This window comes from Camelus bactrianus, chromosome 13 (genome assembly GCF_048773025.1).
Source record: "Camelus bactrianus isolate YW-2024 breed Bactrian camel chromosome 13, ASM4877302v1, whole genome shotgun sequence".
NCBI lineage: Eukaryota > Metazoa > Chordata > Mammalia > Artiodactyla > Camelidae > Camelus > Camelus bactrianus.
Window position 1 is genome coordinate 47,735,167 of NC_133551.1, and position 18,242 is coordinate 47,753,408.

General features: G+C 37.5%; 3 pseudogenes; all 3 read left to right on the forward strand.

Annotated features, from left to right (window-relative positions):
* The first annotated feature begins 448 nt into the window (after window positions 1-448).
* LOC105064089 (transcription initiation factor TFIID subunit 9-like) lies at window positions 449-1,160 on the forward strand (annotated as a pseudogene).
* Window positions 1,161-13,283: 12,123 nt separating this feature from the next.
* LOC105064100 (metaxin-3 pseudogene) lies at window positions 13,284-14,147 on the forward strand (annotated as a pseudogene).
* A 1,375-nt stretch (window positions 14,148-15,522) lies between these two features.
* Window positions 15,523-17,241, forward strand: LOC141579543 (hsp70-binding protein 1 pseudogene; annotated as a pseudogene).
* Window positions 17,242-18,242: the final 1,001 nt, after the last annotated feature.

An 18,242-nucleotide genomic window follows, 5' to 3' on the forward strand; every position in this document is an offset into this window, starting at 1 on the left:
TTCACTTCTGCACTGTTGCTCCTGGGCTTGCTGCAGGCTCCATCAGCAAGGTGATCGCAACATGATTGGATCTGGTGGGTCATGGAGACCAAGAGGCCTATCTACTTACTTTGCAGCCTAGACCAATTGGACAGTTTCCTTTGCTCTGGATTCATCTCAAAGCTAATGGTCTTTCAGGACACTCAGTAAATGAGTGGCCTGCAAGACACCCAAATATGATGTATGCTCTCTCAAAAATCCAAGAAAACCACCAAGGACCAGACTTCAACTAGCCTAAGACACCATCAACTGAAAGGTGCACCTTTATTTATATTCCACTACGAAGAATTTTATAAAACACTATCAATTAAACCTTAAAATACCATTGATTGTAAGATGAATTCCATTTCAGAGACTGAAATACATTCATGTGGGTGACTTAGCTGGAGAAGTCTGGTCACTGGAGAGCATGGAGTCTGGCAAGATGCCATCTCCCAAAAGCATGCTGACAGATGCAGATGATGACACAAATCCTGAAGGACATGGAGATTACAGAACATGAGGCAAGAGTTATAAATCAGTTGTTGGAGTTTGCCTTCCAGTTTGTGACCAAAATTCCAGATGATGCAAAAATTTATTCAAGCCATACTGTTGATGCAGATGATACGCCACTGGCAATCCAGTGTCGTGCTGACCAGTCTTTTACATCTTCTCCCTTAAGAGATTTTTTTATTAGTTATTAAAGTGAAGAAATCAAACCCCTTTGCCATTGGTCAAGCCATATTCAGGTCCTAGATAGCCACTGGATAGATATTGCTTGACTGTTTCAAACCATAGACCTAAGTCTTTATCAAAAAAGGCATCTACTTCTGCAGGAAGAGTAACAGTTCCACAGTTAAATGTTGGTTCACTTATTAGCAGACCAAGTACTCCCACTCTAGGCACACCAGCCCCACAAGCCATGTCTGTTTCAACTAACGTAGGGACTCCAGTGTCCCTCACAGGGCAAAGGTTTACGATACAGATGCCCACTTCATAGTCCTCAGCTGTAAAAGCATCAATTCCTGCAACAGCAGTAGTTCAGAATGTTAACCAGGCCCCAAAATATTCTTACTACCACTAACATGGTGCCATCACAAAATACTGCCAGTGTTCATCAAACATGTTACAAGAAAATGTGAAGGTGCTGATGATGGTGTGATGACTACGACCATTTGTAATTTAGCCTTGATGCATGTAACGTGGATACTTGGTCTTGAATCCATTGTACTGAAATTAAACATACATGCTGAATGTTTTCAAGTTGTTTTAGAAAATTTAAATAGCAGTTAATTAGTAAATATAGTTACCTTACTTTTCAGTTAAGAGGTTGGATTTTGTCAGGACTAGTAATCCTTTTTCAGCAGGCTTTAAGTGTGAAAAATAAGTTGTCATTCATCAAAAAAAGAAAGAAAAGATAGAAAGCCACACAGCACATTTTACTGACTAGCATATCCTGAAACCAAAGCCAGACAATGCAAGAGGAAAAAAACATGATCCTACATATAAACAATGAAGCAAAAATCTTAAATAAATGTTAACAAATTAAATCCAGCAGTGTATTAAAAGAATTGTTCATCAAGCCCAAAGAGGATTTATCCTAGCATCGCTAGGATAGTTAGGCATTAGACTATATACCAATTTAACTTATTATATTAATAAACTTAAACATTTTTAAATGAATGTCTTAATAAATTCAACACCCATTAATGATATAAAAGGAAAAAATCTCCTAGCAAACTAGGAAAAGAACAGCTTTAATTTGATACAGTGTTTGTTTTTAATTTAAAAAAATGATAAAAAAAAAAACCTCCAGCAAACGCCATACTTAACAGAAAAACAATAAACACATTCCAACTGAAGTCAGAAACAAGACAAAAATGACCTTTGTCATCACTACTATTCAAAATGGTATCAGATGTTCTCTCTAATTCAAGAAGAGAAGGAAAGCAATAAGGGGCATAAACATTAGAAAACAAGAGGCAAATTGTGATTATTTGCAAATGACACTATCACTTACACAGGAAAACTTAAGAAAATCAATTGACAAACTATTAGAACTAATACGAAAATTCAGCAAGGTGACCATATACAAGATCAACGTACAGAAATCAATAGTTTTCCTATACACCAGCAATAACCAATTAGAAAATGTAATAGAAAATATAAGGTTACAGCCACAATAACAACAAAAGCTATTCAACACCTAAGAATAACTCTGAAAATAGAATTTATCTTGGGCCCTTACAGATAGTTCAAAATTAGGAAATCCATCCACCTAATTAATCACATTCATAAAATCAAATTTAAAACTGTACAATTATATTATACAGCAGCTGAGAAAATTCAAGAACAATTTCTGGTAAAATCAGCAAGTAAAACAAGAGACAAAGGGTGTTTCCTAACCAATAAAGAGTTGGTTTACTTTCTTTTTCTGAGAAGCTAAGAGCAAACATCATATTAAATGGCTAAACATTAAATGCACTGCTATTAAAGTCAGGAACAAAGCAGGCACCATGGCTGTCCCTCATAACTGCTTTGTGTAAAAATGAAAGAGAGGATTTGCAAACAGGAGTAACAATTTCATACAGCTGACCCCATCACAGAGTCTGGGCATGGCCCCCTCCCTAAACAAGACCATGGGCTATGATTTTACAGTACCCAACAGAATGGACATTGAAATCCCACCCAGAGACAGAGACTGATCAAAAGAGGCTTACTTTCTTCTTTCCTTATCAAAGCCATTGCCCAGCACTATCCAGGTATTATTCATACTGTTCCTGTCCTCTGCTTGAAAGAAAGAGTTTTTAATTTATCCGAACAGTCCTGAGACCAAGAGCACTTTCTGATATCCTATCACAACTCTTGTTTTGGATACTGAAGGCTAGGTTTATTCCTTTTTTTTTAAGGGAAAAAAAAAAAAAAACCCTCACCAAAATGGGTTCTAACAAAGCTGAGGGTAGGGCTTTTAAGCAGGAGGTTTACTGAAGTTACATGTTTGTCTTCCATTTTTAGGGAAGCGCACACACATTGCTTTAGGACGAAAGACCAGAGTAAGTTGAAGATGAGATGGGAGGACTGTTTTGAATCCCCCATACCCCTCTAATGAAAACAGACAGAGTACTGTGGTTTGAAGTCCTCTGAAACAGAGATACTCTGATTTCTCTTTGGGGAGTATTCTTGGTACCAACACCTGTAGGGGAAACTCAAAAAACAGGTTTGGGCTTTTCTATTATTAATATTACTCTATTAGGTAGAGAGAGAAATCAGATTGTGATAAAATCCCAACAAGTCCTCAGTAGACTACCTGAGGTGCTCTGAAGGTGGGATAACCCTTCAGAGTTGTCTCCAGATGGGATGAGGAGACCAGGCCCCATATTCCCATCAACTGATGTGGGCTATCCTGGGAAGGGAAATAACCTTGGGTGAGGTGACTCTCCTCAGTGAAGGCAACTTCAGTTTCAGCTGCTGGGAGAATCCAGTTCTCGTAACAGCTGGGGTAACCCAGGTGACATAGTATAACACCCACTAAGCAAAGTAACCAGGATAGAACAGGAAAAAATATGCAGAAGACATTTTTAATGATGTTTCAACAGAACAGGGGACAAAATATCCCCCTAAACCCTAAAGTATGAGCTGGTGGGACCAAACAGCAGTGAGATCTGGGTGATAAAAACAACAGCAGAGGAAGAAGCACAGCAAAGCCAAAGAATGAATCTAGACATTGTCAACAAGTACTCACTCCCCAAAGGAAGTCTACCACCCAGAGTGGAAAACTTGGCTGATGGAACTGAGAACAATCAGAACTGGGGAGGGAGCTATACAGGCTTCAATTTTCAGGTGGGTATAAGGAGACTTCAGGGAGGTTTTGAGGGAACCAGAGCAGTCTGGGTCCTCAAGGATCCAGAAAACATCCAATGAGTGGACAGAATCCCCCACTCACTGAGGAAAGCTAATGTAAATAGTGTACAAATTGATCAGGTCAGATAGTATGGAGATAAAGAAGAAAGAAGGCTTAGGTAATTGTTGGAAAAAGAACAGGAGAGGACAGACATTTGAGGCTATTGGTGGGATGGCAACACTGATCAAAGTACTTGTTAATACTTCAGGGTAAAATATAAAAGGGATCTGGAGAGCCATGAAGCTAGGAAAGGCATCCTGGCCCACCTCACTCCAATATGGTAACCTCCTCCTACAAGCACAGGGAAACCAGTATCACTTAAACATGAGCCATGGGAAAGTACTGTGGTTAAACCCCACAGAAACTTTAAGGAAGAAAAGGATAAAAATTATAACATACCTATAGAAAATGAGGCAGCCAGAAAAATATGGCCATCAGCCAGAAGACTACAACTTAATATGAACAAAAGAAATTAAGAAGGTAATAGAAACTACAAAAGAGTAATACAAATCAAAAATTTTACAGCTCAAAAATAGAATGGGGAGGCAACAAGGAAGCATGATAAGAGAACTAACAGAGCTCAGGAAAGAATTAGAAATAACAGAAAGATGTTTCAGAAATAAAGGCTAAACGGGAGAAACCACAGTACATAGACAGCACTGAAAATTATGTAAATTGAGAATGAGAGAGAGAAAAAGGAAAGCAATCCAATAAAAATTAAGACAGATTTTTTAAACAGTTTTGAGATAGATATAAAAAGCAGGAAAACAAGATTCAACATAGATATAATAGGCGAACCTAAGGAAGAAGGTCAAAACAATGAAACAGAACAAATAATAGGAACGGTAATCCAAGAAGATCTTCCTGCTGTGTAAGAAGGTACACATATAACGTAAGAAAGAGCACACTATGCACCTGATAAAATCAGTCCAGAATGATCAACACTGAGACATATTCTAATAAAAATACTGGACTTTAAAGAAAATTTTTAAAAAATCTGACCATCCAGGCAAGAAGACTGAATTACTTACAAGAAAGAAAAAATCAGATTTGCATCAGTATTTTCTTTTTTCTTTTTTATTAAAGTATAGTCAGTTTACAATGTTGTGTTAATTTCTGGTGTACAGCATGATATTTCAGTTATACATATATATATATATTCCTTTTCATACTCTTTTTCATTATAGGTTATTGCAAGATATTGAATATAGTTCCCTGTACTATACAGTAGAACCTTATTATTTATATACTTTACATACAGTAGTTAGCATCTGCAAATTCTGAGCTCCCAATTTATTCCTCCATCCCCTGGTAACACCCCAGGAACCGTAAGTTTGTTTCCTATGTCTATGAGTCTGTTTCTATTTTGTCAATAAGTTCATTTTTGTCTTTTGGATTTTTTTTAGATTCCACATATAAATCATATGGTATTTTTCTTAGCATTAGTGTTTTCAGTTGAAACACTTTATACCAGAAGATAATAAAATAACATATTTAAAATTCTCAAGAAAACGCTAGCCAAGCATTTTATATCCAGCTAAACTGATCATAAAGTATAAAGGGCAGAGATAAGCTGTTATGAACATGTGAGAACTCAGGAAATATTGTTCCCATGAGATCATTCTTGAGGAATTTACTAGAGTATAAACTTCAAACAAAAAGTAAGTGAAGAAGCTTCAACATAAGGATTAGTGTTAAACATTTAATGTATGTAAGTGTAGAACTAAAAGTAAATATTGAGGATAAGGCTGATAGAATGCTATGTACTTATTATATGCTCTGACAATGTAGATGAGATGCAATGTCAAAATTGGGGAGGAAGGGGAGAATATATGGAAAATAAGATAAGCTCACCAAGTTCCTCATAGATATTAAGAGGGAGAAATAATATATTACTTGATTTTTTAAAATAATTTTTATGGGGGAGAGGTAATTAGGTTTGTTTATTTATTTATTTATTTATTTTAATGGAGGTACTGGGAATTGAACACAGGACTTTGTACATGCTAGGTGTGCACTCTACCCCTGAGTTATACCCTCCTCCTATTACTTGAAATAGATGTCAAGGAGACGGAGGAGAAGATGAAAAAGTTTTAAGTAGTTAATTTTAATATTGCTCAAAGTAGAGAACCAATAAACTATTTTCTAAAAAAAAAGAAGTGGTATTTTGCAAATGTAGAAAAGTAACAATCAGAACAAACTATGAAACTATCTAAATTACAAGAGAAATATTTTTTAAAAGAGCTAGAAAGTGAGAGCATGAAAGAGAGAAAAACAGATGATCATGTGGTGAAATATTTTATAATTTAAAAAAGGTTTTTATCAATAATATAAAATGAGGCTTACATATTAAATGAAAATATTTTTCAAATTGTCAAACAAAGCAAAGTCTAATCCTATGTTACCTATAAACTCACCTAAAACAAAGAGATTTAAAAGCTTAAAAATAAAAGCAAGGACAAATATATACCAGGCAAGATGTAAAACACAAAGACAGCAAGGGTCATGATGTTGTATCTGTCAAGGCTGAATTCTGACCAAGAAGCATTAAAAAGAAAAAAAAAAGAGGGCATTTAAAAATGTTAATGGCTAATTTAACAATGGAGATATATATATATTCAATAACACAGCAACTGGCTTTCATAAAGTAAAAACTACAGCAGATGCAGACAAAATAGAAACACATTAACAAGAGAAAAGTTTAATACATTACTCCCATTCCAAGACAAATCAAGTGGACAAAAATGAGTAAGGATCTAGGAAACCTAATCCAGTGCTACTGAAAATGTGGTCACAGGCTGGTGCCAGTTCATGAACTGTGGTTACTAGATGCAGTGAGATAAGAAACTTGCTCCAGAATAAAAATCGATGTGCCACTTCCTTCATTTGGAAGTCTTGCTACAAAAACAACAACAACAACAACAACAACAAAAGCTGAACTATCATGTGCTTAGTGACATAGTAGACGCTTCTTTGAGTAGCATTGACCTAAACAACATAATCAATATGATAACCTTTACAAATATAGATATCAAACTCTGAATACCAATATTAAAGAATACACCTCCTTTTGAAGTGCACAGAGAATGCTCCTAAAAATTGGTATTTTAGGACATAAAGAAAACAAGCAATAAATATCACTAATTATTAGAGAAATGCAAATCAAAGCAACAGTGAGATATCACCTCAACCTGTCAGAATGGCTACCATCAAAAACTTACAAATAACAAATGTTGGCAAGGATGTAGAGAAAAGGGAAACTTTGTACACTGTTGGTAGGAATGTAAATTACTGCAGCCACTATGGAAAACATATGGAGGTTCCTCAAAAAACTAAAAATAGAACTACCATATGATCTAGCAATGCCACTCCTGGGTATATATCCAGAAAAAATTAAAACTCTAATATGAAAAGGTACATGCACCCCAGTGTTCAAAGTAGCACTATTTACAAGAGCCAAGATGTGGAAGCAATCAACAGGTGATAAAGAAGATGTGGTGTATATATACAATGGAATATTACTCAGCCATAAAAAGAATGAAATTCTGCCACTTGCTGCAGTGTTGATGGACCTAGTAAATATTATGCTTAGTGAAATAAGTGAGACAGAGAAAGAAAAATATTGTATGGTATCACTTATATGTAGAATCTAAAAAAATAAAACAAATGAATGTATATAGTAAAACAGAAATAGACTCACAGATACAGAAAACTAGTGTTTACCAGCCAGGAGAGGAAAGAGGGGAGGGGCAAGATAAAGGTATAGGATTAAGAGATACAAACCACATATAAAGTAGATAAGCAAAGAGGATACATTGTACTGCACAGGGAATTATAGTCATTATCTTGTATTAACTTTTAATGGAGTATAATCTGTAAAAATACTGAATCAGTATGCTGTATACCTGAAACTAATATAATACTGTAAATCAACCATATTTCAATAAAAATAGTAAAAAAAAAAATTTTAAAAATGCAAATAACACACAGTACTCTGACTACAATGCTAGAAATTGGTAATAATAACAATGTTTCTTCCACTTGGAAAAAAATGTTTAATGCACAAAGTTTTAAATATTCCTGCAATGGAGTGAAAAGAAAAAATTTAGAACTCTTGAAAATACTACTACTACTCATGAAAACATTATATATGAATATATAATGGGTCATATAATAATGATCAATGGAAAAACAGTTATAAGAAGAAAACTCATATATTAAATATCTATATCAGTGAATATGAAAGTGAATAAAGAAACACTGATGTCACAAAGATAGAAAAAGGTCAAAGAAAACATAAGGAAGGAATTGATAAGAGTGAAAAATTAGTGAATTAAAAAAGCAGAGACAGAGTAAAAGTAACACATAAATCAAAAGGCTCATTACTTGAAGACACTCACAATGTATTAAAAACTATTAGATAACTTAATTTTTTAAAAGTATAAATATACAAACTAAATGATAAGCCAGACATGGCCATCAAAACAGAGCCTACTAATTTGTATAATTTTTGCAAATAAATATGAAAATCTTGATGAAGCAGATAATTTTCTAGAAAATTATAATTTATCAAAATTGACCCCAGTAGAAATATAAAGTCTAAATAGACAGAATTCTGTAGAAATACAAATTTGTAAAACAGAAACCCAACAAAAAAAGCATCAGGCCCAGATGGCTTCACAGGGGATCTATACTAAATCTTTAAAGAAAGGATAAAATGAAGGTTGTTTAAATAATTATAGAGCATAGAAGATGAAGAAACACTGCTAATTTCTTTTTTTGAAACAAGTATAACACTGACAGTAAATAAATAAAAAGAGAAAAATATTAGCAAACATACCTCACTAGCACATTAAATAAATACACATAACCAAGTGAGGTTTACTTCAGAAATACAAGATCATTTAATATTAGTAAATCTGTTTACATAATGCATCAAATTTATACATCTAAGGGGAAAATAAACTGATAATCTCTATAGATGCTGGAAAGGCACTTGACAAAATTCAAAGCCCTTTCTGTTAAAGACCCAATAAAAGAGAAATTGAGGGATACTTCCCATACATATCTTGACCCCAAATTTAACATCTTAATTAATTAAATGCCAAACATTAGAGGCTTTCCTGCTGGTGGTATAATTAAAAAAAAAAAAATTGGTTTTCCTCCCAGATTCCTGGCACAGAGCTTCAGAAACCCTTGGAATTTCCTGAGAGGAGTGTCTTGTTAGTCATAACGAGCCCCTTGATACTTGAGTTTATAAACTCAACACTTGAGTTTATATACTCAATACTTTATAAACTCAGTACTTGAGTTTATGCTAATGAGGTGATTCACAATGAGGATTCATGGGGCGGTGGCAGGTAGGGGTTTGGTAGCTTCAGGATGGAGGCTGGGGCCAGAGCAACCAAACCAGGCGTTGGAATTCTCACCCCAACCCCAATCTTTGTGTTCAATCTCAAAGCCCATGATTTAAAAACCCCAGGCCAGGAGGCTAACAAAGCTTCTCCAGCTGATGAACACCTTACTAGGCTCAGAAAGGAGTATCTCTTCATCTGGCTGTTCATTAGTATTCTTTGTAACAAAATGGTAATTATAAATATAGCACTTTCCTGAGTTCTGTGAGTGGTTCTAGTGGATTATCAACCTGAGGGGGTTCTGGGAAGCCCCAAATTTGTAGCCAGCTAGGTAGAAGTGTGGGTGGCTTGAGGACACCCAGGGCTTTTGAGTAGCACCTGATGGGAGGTGGGGGCAGTTTTGTCGGACTGGGACCCTTAACCTGTGGGGTCTTCACTAACTGCGGGTAGTTGGTGTCAGAATTGAATTCAGTTGCAGGACACACAGTGGGTATCAGACAAATGATGTGGGAACTCACTGGAAAAATCAGAAAGAAGACAAGGATGCCCACTATTTTAAATACAAGAGAAATCAATTAGAGGCATAAGAATTGAAAAGATAAAATTGCATTCATGAGAAAATAATATATTTCTTGGAAATTTATCATAAATGGAAAACCTATGAACAGTAAAAGTATTTTGTCAAGTAGCAAGATATAAAATTAACATACAGAAATAAAGAGCTTTGTAACTCCTTGGAAGAAACAGTAACCACTTGGAAGAAATAAAGGAAGAGGAGAGCTCAGATTCCATTTACAATAGTAAAAGCAAAATAAAACAAAACTCAGGCACAGATTCAATGAGGATTGTGTAAAGCCTACATGAGGAAAACTATAAAACATTCTTACAGGAGAACAAATAGATGTGAACAAATGGAAAAATATACCATTATTATTGATCAGAAGAATCAATATCAGAAGGATATCAATTCTCTCCAAGTTGAAATTTGTAAACTTAATGTGATCCCAATGAAAATATCTTGAAGTTATTATTTTTGTCTGGAACCAAACTAGTTGATTATAAAGTTATTTTGGAAAATAAATACAAGACTACTGTATTTATCTCCTTAGAATGAAAAGCAATGGGGACTAGCCCTACCCCACATTGAAATACTTATAAAGCCTATCTAAAACATGGTATTGTGCATAAATAGAAATATGGCTAGTGGAACAGGATATAAAATCCAAAGATAGACTCCAAAGTCATGTGGAAATTTAGCGTTTAATAAATGGTGTTGAAACAACTGACAGCCAAGTGGATAAAAGTAAAACTGGATCCATTCCTTATACCTTGCACTTGGATCAATTCCAAATAGGTCGGATATCCAAATGTAAAAATATCAAGTCATATAAATACTAGAGGAAAACATAGGTTATTTTTTTTTTACAACCTGGGAATGAGGAGGAATTTCCTAACTATAATTCCGTAACTGGATTCAATAAAGGAAACATGGGTAAATTTGTCTATTTAAATTTTAAAAAATGAAAAAAAATTGATGCTCAGAATACCATGAGCAATGTCAAAAGTTAAATAAAAAACTGAGACAAAATTGTAATATCACAAAAAACCAGTATCTCTAATGTATAAAATTTATCTAAATGTTGAAAAAAAATTTAAATCCCAATCCAATAATCTGGTAGCAAAATGGGAAAATAATGGAAAAAATAAATGCAAACAGCTCTTAAATATATGAAAAGATGCTCAATCTTACTCATATAAGAAAAATGCACATTAAAACTAAACCGAGATACCATTACTTATCAGATTTGCAAAATTCCAAGCTTGACAACACTCTGAGTTGGTGAGACTGTGGAGAAACAGGTACTTTTGTTTCAGGTATTGCTAATGAGGATGAAAAGTGGTACAACCATGAAGGGAGATTTGACAATAGCTAGCAAAATTACATATGCATTTATCCTTTGCCCAAGCAACCTCCTCTCTAGATATATATATATATGCCTAAGATAAAACAGCAAAAGCTTGAAATGAATGCTCAAAGCTATTTATTGCAGCACTTTTGTAATAATAAAAGATGTAAACAGCCCATCATAGAGGACAGGTGAATAAACAATGGTGCATACATACACTGGAATATTAGTCAATTGTAAAAAGAATGAAGAATATTTCAAAATATTGCTAAAAAGTAATCACCAGAATAAAAGTGAAAAAAAACCCAACATGCATAAGAGTGTGTACACTGTTATACTTTTTGTGCAAGAATGAAAAAATATATATATTTGCTTCTAGTCTCAAAATTTTAAAGTGCTATTTCTATTCTCAAAATTTAAAACAAATACTAATATATAAAAATGATTACCTATCAGGAAAAGGATACCTCTCTAAATGTATCTCGTTTTATAGTTTTGAGATAGTAAAAAATAACACAAATAATTCAAAACCGAACATAACTATGAAAGAAAAAGCAATCACTGTTTTTAAAAAAACAGAATAAAAACAAACCTATTCATTTATCAAGTTGTGTCATAACCATACAGAGAATTCTTTCAAGTGAATTTGCAACACAGTATACTGGCTAAACAGTAGTGAGATGGATCTGAAGGACGAAACAAACACAAAGAAATCTTAAACAATACTCAATAGATTTACCATTAGTAGTAATGTTGGCATTGATATTTCAGAACTATTACATTCATGTTAATAGGATAAAGTAAATGTCATCAGGAACCAGGAATTTCAGTATAAGAGAAAAAATTATGTGTGTGTAAAACCAAAGAAGTTAAGCAAAAGCTATATAACCTTTGATGTGAATTGAAAATATCCTTGATGTATGAATCCTTGATTGTTTACCCTCTTTCTAAAAGAATATGTATTTCCTTTCTCTGTTCACGGAAAAGCTCTGGAAGTGATGACAATCTAGAAGCAATGAGTACCCCTAGTGGTCAGATTGTGGTCTCTAAAATGCCATTTACCACTAAAAGGAGCCAGGGCTCCTTGGAGAAATGGCCAATTCTAATGCTGGGGCAGGAAATATACAGAATGAGCCTAGGATATCTTGTGCCTAAAAGTAAAGAGCTATCAAAGACACCAGGTCATGTCAAAATGACAGGCACCAACTGGAAGAGGCTCTCACTGACCAAACACAGAACGGCTTCAGCGTCAAGAATGACTACCATGAATGAAAACACATGGAATATATAAGCATCCATGAGTTCATAATAATAATTTTTTGAAACCTCATTGCTACCTGCTGTTCCTCCGTGGATCCTTGTTTTGAGTGTCTATTGCTGCATAATAAACCAACCCCAAAATGTAGTGCCTTAAAAAAAACCTCAAAACCTCATTGGTCACCTCTGGACATTGCTAGGATATCATCTAACTATTCTGTAAGTTTTTTGTTTTTTTTTAAAGGGAAGAATCCAGGTGCCTTTCCTGCAGGTCCTGTCATTCAGGCTATCCAAATCACTGATGAGAGAAAGTAATACATAGAAAAATCACAGCTAATAAATGCAAAAGAAATGGTGAAAATAGAAAAATCTCTATTTTATAATCCCTCATGAGATAATCGATCTAGCCAATGATCATCAATTACTACTGCAATTATTGGGTGGAAAATTAATGACAAACTTTAAACCAGGCTAAAAAGTCCTGAACCCACTGATCAACCGCAACATCATTAAAAGTTGGACTGTGCCTTCTGATAGGATGAAATAGAATATGTAGAGCACCACTTACAAAGTATCTTTGACAAAAAGGAAAAAATCACCAAGCCTCCAGATGTAGTTATCAATTTACAGAGAATATGGAGGATACAAAAATATGTTAAATGACCTCACAAGGTGACAAATTCAAATCTGGAATGTAATTACTCAATATATTCAACAAATAAATGGCATAAAACAAAACCAAAATGAGACCAGTAACCAAAAAAAAAAAAAAAAAAGAGGAGTCATTTTATTGATTTTTTAAAAGACTTTTGAGACTTAATAATAGCAAAGGTCACCCTTGGCAAGATGGCATCCCCCTTGGTGATCAGGTGCTGGGGAGGTAGCTAGAGGCTCCCATCGCACACAGCAAGTACCTGATGGTGATAGCTTATGCCAGATTTTCTGGTGCACTCTTGAACATCAGTGTCACAGATAATATATGAAGAGGTTCAAGAGGATATGCACCAATTTTGACAACTGATGACAACATTGTTTCTCAACTAGAAAAAAAAATACTAAACTTTTTAAGAAAACAAATTCCAGGATGATAATGAACTCTCAGCAAAACCAGGGGCAGATACACTGATATACACTGCTCTCCAAAAGAGAAGCTGCTTCCTACAGTGCTTTCACATTCTCGATTGAGAATGCCAATTCTTCACTGTGACAAAGCCATTGTTTTGGTTTGCTTCCTGAATTCCTTTTCTCTTGAGTTTGATCGTGCCTGGAAGCATGTCTAAGGAAGCACTGAATAGGATTCTCCTGACAGAGGGAGAGCCTCCCCTCTACCACCTCCAAGAAATGGAAGCACAAATATACAGAGATGTCAAAGAGTGCCTAACTCTTCTGTCAGACAGATTGGGAACATCTCTATTCTTCTTTGGAGATATACTTTCTGCCTTGGATGCCTAAGTGTTTGGTTTTCTTGCACCTCTTTATAAAGTACACTTTCCTAAAGCTCAGTTACGAGAACATTGAAAACAGGCCTCCAACCTGTGTTGCTTTTGTGATGACATCCTAAACAGGTATTTTAGGCTTAGGCTTAGAGATGGATGGCAGTGTTCACCAAAGCCCTTAACTTCCTCCTTGGAAACTGCCAATGCTCAAGTTGTCTCCAGCAGAGGAAGTATTCCTTACTACGATCATCACCCTGACAGTTGTCATGCTTAGTGCACAAACTTTTGCCTTAGTCATATGATTGTTACAGTAATCACTTATATTAAGTGTGTGAAGACAAAACAAAATACCATTTTTAGGTATAAGGAAGATTCTAAAACAAAGGGAATTTCCTACACCATTTTTTTTTTAATTAGGGAGCTTGTATTCTGCTTGGCAATGCACTTTCTATAATATAAAGATGAATGCTAAATGAAGGAAAAAATACATTGTGTTGTATATATTTAAAAAAAACCAAAACCTTAATCTTGGCAGATTTTTGCCTTTGGTTCACATGTTTCTGACCAAAAGCTACAATTCTGTTCTGAATATGCACTCTTAATCTATTCAAATTCATTTATTCAATTTATTAGCTTTCCTAGACCAGTCTGAATATCTAATATGTGGTTTTTTAGCTAAGAAAAACTTCTGTTTAGAAACCAGATGCCTATTGTAGGAATTAGAAGACATAAATTACTTCGAAAGAAAAGACTATATTTAACTTAAAAAAAAATAGAGACTTAAGATACCTACCAACCAAATGCAATATATAAATCTCGTTTAGATTCTGATTTAAATAAACCAACTATTAAAAAGGCATTTTGAGACAACTGGGGAAAACTGAACATGGACTGATTATTAGATGACATTAAGGAATTAATCGTTAATTTTGTTGGGTGTGATAATGAAATGATTGTCATGCTATGGTTATAAAAGTAATGTTTAGGTTAGAGATTTTTACTGAAGAATTTACAAAGTGAAATGATATGATGCGTTGGATTGTTTAAAAGCACTCTAGCAAAAGAATTAAAAAGTGGGGGGGGGCATAGAGTATAAATAAGAGGAACAGAATGTTGATAATTGTTGAAGCTGGATGATAGGTACTTGGAGGCTCATTATATCACTCTCTCTACTTTATGTATGTTTGAAATTTTTCGTAATAAAAAGGTATGAATTCTCTCACATGTCTCCCCGGGTGAAGCCAGTGAACTCAAAAGAGCAAGATCAAGTGTTAGATCAAATAAACGTTTTATAACATAAATTACTTTCTTTAAGTTGCTTTCTTTGGTCTTGAAAGCCTTTTAACAGAAGTTAAAATATTATGGAAAAATAAAAGACCATTGTCACAGATCGTTAATCCCATATGCTTCCCACGAGAAGGATAAATAGTTATATGGCAGTTTTATGGGATCCAAGACCCAATATAGAAAAATTTCCCAAAGGGCCCTGTAACACTCCATCCTCCCTTTTCTCTTCCTTTTTTTCATTTTTTTAATCAGTGGGGGCAAACGGGGGTAAACATTGAGGGGCGAAGTAATCTCCTATTTGACTAGTTGAAGCAAAGTAAAGATGGGAGCTGGTGGCCTCTGGTTTGAGATCCTCTAAAGTGATGGAAACAAAAGCACACGAAGGCGCCGGTCAATATGGCGGCGCCCAGCACAGTCAAGCACGGGGGGCTCTGTCTTTGGTAGCGGCGGCGACAAGAGGCCCAGGGAGACCCCCAGGAGTCGACAGGTCAGGACGCCAGAGCCACCTCAGCGGTGACCATCCCCTACCCCAACACATTCTTACCTTCTTTGCAAACTGTCCGTGAAGGAACAAAGCTGCCGCCTTCCCCTGGCGCTGCCCCCAGTCCCCCAGCGGCTCCCCGGCAGGGGGCTCAGGCCGTCCCCCGCCCCTACAAGACCAAGGCTTGCTGCAGATGGGGGCCAGACCCCCCCTGCAGAACCTTTGAGTGAGGAGAGGTGCCAGCGGCTGCACACAGGAGGCCACGTGGGCCGCCCTCGGGGGCCCGCGGGAGGAGGTGGCGCAGATGAAGAACTGCCTCCGAGTGCTGTGCCCTCCTCGGCTGGCGAGGCTGAGCTGGCCGCTGCGCAGCAGCAGCGGGAGGGGGCCCTTGAGCTGCTGGCCGGCCTGTCCGAGAACATGGACAATGCTGCAGACTTCTGCCAGCTGCCCGGAACGCGCCTGGTGGTGGGCCGCTACCTGGAGGCAGGGGCCGTGGGGCTGCGGTGGCGGGCGGCGCATGCTCATCGGCACGTGCAGCTAGAACGTGGCGGCCACCCAAGAGCAGGTGCTGGGCCTCGGCGCCCTGCACAAGCTGCTGCGCCGGCTGGACCGGGACGCCTGCGACTCCGTGGGCGTCAAGGCCCTCTTCGCCATCTCCTGCCTGGTCTGGGAGCAGAAGGCTGGGCTGCTGCAGTTCCTCCGCCTGGACGGCTTCTCCGTGTTACTGCGGGTCGTGCAGCAGCAGGTGCAAAAGCCCAAGGTCAAGATGGCGTTCCTGCTGCAGAACCTGCTGGTGGGCCACCCCGAACACAAAGGGACCCTGTGTTCCATGGGGATGGTCCAGCAGCTGGTGGCCCTCGTCTGGACAGAACGCAGCCCCTTCCATAAGCATGTGCTTGGAGCCCTGTGCAGCGTGATGACAGACATCCCCCAGGACTTGCGGGAGTGCCAGGAGCCTGAGCGGGGCCTGGAGGAGCTTCTGCGGCAACACTGCCAGCTGCTGCAGCAGCATGAGGAGTACCAGGAGGAGCTGGAGTTCTGCAAAAAGTTGCTACAGACCTGTTTTTCTTCCCCGACGGACGACAGCATGTAAACTGTTGGTGGCTTCTCACCCCTTCTCCATGGGAACCCCAGGCCTCCTGCCTCCTCTCACCCACAGGGCCCCCTCCCAAAGGAAAGCAGGGCCTTGTTGGTGCTGGGCCTGGGCGTGCCACCCTGTCTCCACTCAGCCCCCTGGAGGGGCGCCAAGAAAGGCGCTGGCTCCTTGGACCCCCTCCTCTCATGCACACACTCCATTCCCCTTTCTCATGTCCACACTGCTCTTCCAATAAAGGTGTTTCTATCCTACAAAAAAAAAAAAAAGTACATTAAGGCTACAAGGGCAGTGTTTGAAATTGCCAGGTGAAGACAACTTTACCCTAATAAACAGAGTACCATTTAGAAGGCATGTGGTCTTCAGCAAATGGCTCTTTTGGGAACTGGCACTTGGCTTGCTCCTGGACTCCAGGAGAGTATAAAAACACTTAGCCCTGAAATACTTGGTGACTATACAACCTCAACTGATCCCAAACCGTAAAATAGAGGGCTCTCCATCCATCAAGTGTAAGTGGTCTTATAAGACCATGCCCAGGTCTGAATATACACATAAGTTACATGAGCTGACTGCTTACATTCCCGGTATGTCTGCTCTCATCACATGCCATCCATCCCTCAGCCTGTGCTCATGACCTCACATAGAGTTTCCTATGATCAGAGAGCCAAGAGAGAAAACATTTTAGTCTTTTTACAGAATGCTCAACACCAGACACTGGCAGAGGCCAGAAGTATACTATTGTGTCATATATTACATTCAGATTATCCCTGAAGGACTACAAAGTTGGGAAATCCTAGTGGGTAGAACTTAAGTAGCACAACTTGTTGTCCTCTTTCTTAGTTAAGAAAGTGGTAAGGCCCCACAGGGACACATTAAAAAAAATGGCAAATTGTTAGCTGTACAGTCAGGGACTTGGAAGGGGCACGATAAGAAAATTGATGACAAGAAAGACTGGAGAAGATGTATGTAGATGGATTTAAGACCCTCTTAAAATGAGTCTAGACTATGGGAGTATTTATTCACCTTGTGAGTCTTCAGAATGGATTCCATAACCTGGTAGTCAAGATAACCTCTTCTGTGGGTGTCAGTCATCCCCTCTCCCTTGTCACTCCAGGACTTGTTCAATGGATTCATAAATAAAGTAGGCTTAATGACTTGGACATTCCCTTTCTAAGGTTGACATGTTTATTGCCATTGCTGAAGCCCAATTTACCAGGAGGAGTCGCTAACCATTGGCCCCTTGCACTTGGGGACAGTCAGGCACCTGAGGGCACGTTGATTACATCATAAATAGTCGTGATTTGGAATAGATACTTATTCTGATTTGGATTTGTTTCCCTCATTCACCATGTCTCTAGCAGCACTACTGCCCAAGGCTTGTTGAGTGCCTTATGCTGTTATGGTATCTCATGCTCATGATTACTGTTAATTTAAATGCAAAAAAAGACACACCAATACATTTTGAATATGGAATCCCATTAGCCATAAGTTTATCTTATTCTTATGCA